We start from the raw sequence: 6,197 nt of genomic DNA, 5'->3' as shown, positions 1-6,197 counted from the left end.
CTCAGAGGGAAGCTGAGACAATCCCAATCCATTTGGCTTCATGCAAACCCTCCCTTCCAACTCTCCCCCACTGCTTCCCAGTTAAGTTAGAGGGAAAGAGCACATGGCTGGGATAGAAGCAGCTTAGAGAGAGGCTAGCCCAGCTGGCCAGTTGTCATGAACTAAGGCCCACTAAGGACCACCTCTCCCAGAGTCTACTTTTCTGGGCAAGATGTGTGGATGGTACCAGGAGGCAAATGGTGGGGGTGAGTATGTGTGTGCATATGATTGCGCTTGGGGGCGGGGGGGTTGAGCTCACTGCCCCTCACTCCCAGGAGCCCCAGCACTGATGGTGATCTCTCTCAGTGCATGAACAAGGGTCTGCATTGTTAGCTTGCCTGTCTCTTGGTTTCTGATTCACCCTGGGCCACTGCAGCCTGAGCAGGTTCGCAGCTGCTCTGGGATATACTTTCCAGCACATTTAGGACTTGGAAGAGCCCCAGGTTTCAAGAACACATGGTGAGGGGGGAGGGAAGGGGCTCGAATGGAGTCGGAAGGGGAGAAGTGAGCTACTTCTTTCTTGCTTCAAGACGAAGCTCCATTTTCATCATCTGATAGCAGGAACAGCACCTGAGGATGCCGGATGAACTGCAAACCTGTGCAGGTCGGGGGAGAGGGCAGGCAAGTGGGGGGAGGCGGGCAGATTTATTTCACCCTGGCTGAGGTCTTCTTGTGCAGCCCCGGCCCCTCTGACACACGGCTCCTGCTACAGTTACAGTCTCCCCCCAGCCCCAGCCTGCCTGCCCAGAGCCTGTGGGGCTCTCGCCTGCATGGGAAGTCAGCCCCGGGAGCCAGTCTCTGGCTTCCAACAACCAAGGCCAAGGGGCAAGAGAGGAGCCGGAGACTGGCTCTCAGATCTGGGGTACTGGCGGAGCACCAGTGCCAGTGGGCCTGGTTGTACAAATGAGCAGCCTCTCTTCTCTGCATCCTGTTGCTGGTAAGGAGGAAATAGAGACTGTCCTGAACAGGGGTGGTACCGTCCCAGCTCTGGCATCACCTCTTTTTCTCCCAGACAGTTAACTGTCTCACAGCAGACAGGACCTGGGTGACACTGCTGTGCCTACATTCAGCCCATTCAACCCCAGCCATTCATCTATCCACCTAATGTCTGTTCAAGGCCTTCTTAGTGCCAGGCATGGTCCAGGTTCTGGCTCTTGCAAGGAACAGAACAAGATCCCTGCCTTCTAGGAGTTCCACTTAAGGGAGAATCCAGAGGAACAAGTCCATGCATCCAGTGCAGAGTGAAGGGGCTCAGGCAGGGCGAGCCCAGATCTGACCCTCAGTTCCTCGGAGAGACCAAGCGACCTACTCACTGGACTTCAGACAGCCTCTGTCTCTGCCACCATCAGTGCTAGCAGTGGAGTGGGGATGTAATCAAAGGACAAGGCACTTACTTGCTCTGTCAAGTAAGGCTGGCTGCCCAGGGCCAGTTTCCCTGTGCCCATCAGTCATCTCAGTCCGCCAGAGAAGATGATCATAGGGAGTCCCACCTGCCTCCCAGGGTAGCTGCCAGACTCCAGTTAGACTGCACATAGCCCCTTGGCAGTGTATACAGCTCTGATTCTCATATCCTTCGGCTCCCTCTTTCCCAGTAGGGTAACCGAGGATGACGGTCCATCCCATACGAGCCAGCGTGAGAACAGGGAGGGAATGTGTGCCGCTGGAGCTCACTGCCCCTCCCCGGCCGACCTCTCTGGGCAGAGCTGCACAGGGCTGGCCTCTGTGCGGGGCTCAGAGCGGCTCCTGGGCTCCCAGACAGAGGGCCTTTCTGCACACTTGTGCACAAAGCTCACTCACAGGGCCTATTCAGAGTGCTGAGGGACTGAAAGGACGGCCTCTGAGCCTGCCTGGGTGGGTGAGGGGGTCAGGCCCCACAGCCCTGCTGCCCGGAAGGATTTGTAGCTTAGTCACTCAGTCATGTCCAACTCTCTGCGACCCCACGGACTGTAGCCCACCAGGCTCCTCTGTCCATGGAGATTCTCGAGGCAAGAATACTGGAGTGGGTTGCCATGCCCTCCCCTAGGGGATCTTCCCAACCCCGGGATCCAACCCAGGTCTCGTGCATGGCAGGCAGATTCTTTACTGTCTGAGCCATCAGAGAAGGCCAAGAATACTGGAGTGGGTAGCCTATCACTTCTCCAGGGGATCTTCCTGACCCAGCAATCTAACTCGGGTCTTCTGCGTTGCAGGTGGATTCTTTACCAGCTAAGCTACCATGGAAGCCCCCTGAGGGGTTTGCCAGGCCCTAAATCTGCAATAGATGCCTCAAGGAAGGTACAGAGGGGCCCAAGGACAGGACTGAATGCCTGGACCCAGCTCCTCTGCTCTGCTAGGCTGCTGTTCCTTCCCAGAGCCTGGGGATTAATTACCACACTCCCCTCAGGGACAGACAAGCTGGGTAGGCAGAGGGTAGAAGACATAGGTTTGAAAAATAGCTAGTTTGTAGCTATTTTATAGTTTATTTTTATTTATTTTATTAATAGTTGTTAATTTTATTAACGGTTTAGATGGCATGACTAAAATGATAGCAAGTTAGCATAGCCCAGTCACAGTCCTGCCTAGTAGAACTTTCTGGGCAAGTGGCAGCTTCCATGTCTGTCTGATAGCCACCAGCTACACGTGGCTACAGAGCACTAGAATGTAGCTAGTGTGACTGAGGAACTGAGTTTTTTGTTCAGTTGAATTAGTTGAGTCACCTGTGGCTGCCCCTGGCCTAGTTCAGTCAGTTCAGTCGCTCAGTTGTGTCCGACTCTTTGCGACCGCATGAACTGCAGCACACCAGGCCTCCCTGTCCATCACCAACTCCTGGAGTTTACTCAAACTCATGTCCATCGAGTCGGTGATGCCATCCAACCATCTCATCCTCTGTCGTCCCTTCTCCTCCCGCCCTCAATCTTTCCCAGCATCACGGTCTTTTCAAATGAGTCAGCTCTTCATATCAGGTGGCCAAAGTATGGGAGTTTCAGCTTCAGCATCAGTCCTTCCAATGAACAGCCTGGACTGATCTCCTTTAGGATGGACTGGTTGGACCTCCTCGCAGTCCAAGGGACTCTCAAGAGTCTTCTCCAACCCCACACTTCAAAAGCATCAATTATTCTGCGCTCAGCTTTCTTTATAGTCCAACTCTCACACCCATGCATGACCACTGGAAAAACCATAGCCTTGACTAGATGGACCTTTGTTGGCAAAGTAATGTCTCTGCTTTTTAATATGCTGTCTAGGTTGGTCATAACTTTTCTTCCAAGGAGTAAGCATCTTTTAATTTCATGGCTGCAATCACCATCTGATTTTGGAGCCCAGAAAAATAAAGTCAGCCACTGTTTCCACTGTTTCCCCATCTATTTCCCATGAAGTGATGGGACTAAATGCCATGATCTTCGTTTTCTGAATGTTGAGCTTTAAGCCAACTTTTTCACTCTCCTCTTTCACTTTCATCAAGAGGCTCTTTAGTTCTTCTTCACTTTCTGCCATAAGGGTGGTGTCATCTGCATATCTGAGGTGATTGATATTTCTCCCAGCAATCTTGATTCCAGCTTGTGCTTCCTCCAGCCCAGGGTTTCTCATGATGTACTCTGCATATAAGTTAAATAAGCAGAGTGACAATATACAGCCTTGATGTATTCCTTTTCCTATTTGGAACCAGTCTGTTGTTCCATTTCCAGTTCTAACTGTTGCTTCCTGACCTGCATGCAGGTTTCTCAAGAGGCAGGTCAGGTGGTCTGGTATTCCCATCTCTTTCAGAATTTTCCACTGTTTATTGTGATCCATACAGTCAAAGGCTTTGGCATAGTCAATAAAGCAGAAATAGATGTTTTTCTGGAACTCTCTTGCTTTTTCAGTGATCCAGCGGATATTGGCGATTTGATCCCTGCACTAGGGACATCCCCAGTTGGTCAGGCTGGTCTGGTGGAGAGGGGATGCAGAGGCTCCAAAGCCACACAGACCAGGTTCACAGCCTAACTGGAACTTGTTGCTGTGTGACCAAAGCATGGTGCTTGGCCTCTTTGACTCAGTTCCCCCATCATTAACTAGATGGTTGCATAATGATACAAAGTGAGCCTGGCGGGGGAGCCTGAGTAGCCTGACACTGACCAGAAGGGTCCAGCTCACAGGCGCAGAGGTGAGCTGGCAGATGCCTCAGTCAGGGTGCCCCCTTCCCTGGTAGGGGTCAGTCTGGGGGGCTCAGGCATCCAAGTTCACAAGGAGGAGACAGATCCAGGCTTCTGCTTCCTAGGTCTGTACTTCACAGCGGGAGGCCTATGCGCAAAAGATGGTCACCTCTCCATGGGGTGCGAAAGGTTTGACAGATCAAGTCCAGTAGCCTTGGGACAGGCCGTGAGCCTGGGCCTTCCGCTCTGTGCCCACCTGCTTTAGCATCTATGAACAAACATCCTGGACTCTGTTGGCCAGCCTGCCAGATTCAGTTTGGACAGTGAGCAGGCTAGGAGGAAGTTTCTCTCCCTGGACCTCTGCTGTCAGCTGCTTTCCGCCTAAGCCATGCACCTGTGCCAACTTTTCTTCTTCCTGTTGTACCTGAGTCAAACTCACCCCACCATGTGCCATCCTGGTAAGAATTTGCTCATGATTTTCCCGAATGAGAGCTGCCTTGCCCTGGTCCAGATGCTGGTATCTTCCTGAGATCTGACCATGGCCTTGCAGGACCCCAGGAGCAGGACTGTCGGGCAGTGTGTAAAGGAGGGAGGTTCTGGGTTCTGGGCCGGGGGGGCCGCGGGGGGGGGCCGTGACATCGGGGCGGGGAAGCACTCCCCAAGCCACCCTCTGAGGGCAGCCTCTGCCTTTTCCTGTGGGAACCTCTAAGCCAGCATCCCAGAGACCCCAGGCCACCGGGCCCCAGCCAGCCCTGACAGGTCTGTCTTCATGACGCATGGCACGGGGCGGGGGGGGGGGGGGGGGGGGGGGGGGGGCGGGGCGGGGATTTATCTACATGACCTGGGCTTCTGACCTCCCTCCGCTGGAGCCTGCAGACACAGAGAGAAACAGCCCCTACAGGGCTGAGAACGGTGAAGTTTTCCCATTGCCCCTTCATCTCAGCTATGCCAAGAGTATCTGCTCTACTTCATGATCCTAACCCCGCTACAGAGAGAAGGGGAAAAACTCAACTCAATCTGCAGAGAAGATGGAGGTCCTGCAAGTCACCCAGAGACTCAGCATCAACTTTCTCCTTTCCTCCCACCCCACATCCCATCGGGTCATCATCTTTGCCACCAGCGCCACCCCCTTGTCACCACTTTTTAAGTATTTATGAAGTGCCCAGTTTTGTTTGGAGCGTGCTTGTTATATTGTTCCATTCGGTGTGAAGTTAAGTATCATTATCCCCATTTCACAGATGGAGAAACTGAGGATCAGAAAAGTTACTAACTTATCCAGAACCACACAACTCCTTTGAGGCGGGAGAGAAGCCATGAAGCCCAGGCTGTCGTTCCCTGTAAAACTGAGCAAGCCGTCAAGAGAGAGAAGCAGAGGGGAGGAAAGCTGGTGGGATGGTCCCTCCTCCATAACACGCCTCAGAGCTCAGAACAAGGGGTTTGCTGCCAGTGGACATGGCCATGCTGCCTGCAGCGTGTGCAGGCAGAGAGCAGAGAGCCGGCAAGAAACACTGCAGACCCAGCTGCAGAAGCAAGCCGAGCCTCTTTCCACGGACTTTTCCTCCAGGCCAGCCTGTTCCACTGGAAAAACAACCTCCCCTGCCTGGGGACTTGGGGCCGGCTGGGCCACCTTCTGGTCTGTCTTCATGCAGATCCCATTTCTCCTCTCCCCGGGAGGTGGGGGAGGGAGTCCCGCTGGGGAGGGCGAGGGTGAGGCTGAAGTCTTCATCTGTCCCCCTTTAAGCCAAGCAAAGAAAAATAGCTCTTTGCCAAGATCTTTCATCTCAGTCATTTACTCTCGCAGATGTTTTCTGCAATATAAACAAGAAGCAAAGAATGTTGGGGAGGAGAGGAGGGCAAGAGGCGGGCGGGAAAAGAAGGAAGAGAGAATCGACAGCTTTGAAATCTGGGCCTGAGGAGGGCAGGAAGTGGGCCCTCGGCAGGGTCCCTACTGCCCTCAGAGCGTGGGCAACCTCGGGTCACTGCCCCGGGCCAAATGGAGGGTCACTTCCCAGGGCGTCTTTGAAAGGAGGTTCTAGGGAAGTGGCACTT

The 6,197-nt window shown here is 53.5% G+C and overlaps 1 long non-coding RNA gene across 1 annotated transcript; it reads left to right on the top strand.

Moving 5' to 3' along the window:
* The first annotated feature begins 502 nt into the window (after positions 1-502).
* Positions 503-5,920, top strand: LOC120852784. Its single transcript, XR_005718646.1, has 2 exons — positions 503-643; positions 5,387-5,920. It is a non-coding gene; the product is annotated as an uncharacterized LOC120852784 (long non-coding RNA).
* Positions 5,921-6,197: the final 277 nt, after the last annotated feature.

The sequence above is a fragment of the Oryx dammah genome, unplaced genomic scaffold (assembly GCF_014754425.2).
Source record: "Oryx dammah isolate SB20612 unplaced genomic scaffold, SCBI_Odam_1.1 HiC_scaffold_26, whole genome shotgun sequence".
Lineage (NCBI taxonomy): Eukaryota > Metazoa > Chordata > Mammalia > Artiodactyla > Bovidae > Oryx > Oryx dammah.
The sequence above is the reverse complement of the archived record's forward strand: the minus strand, read 5'-3'. Positions and strand labels throughout refer to the sequence as shown.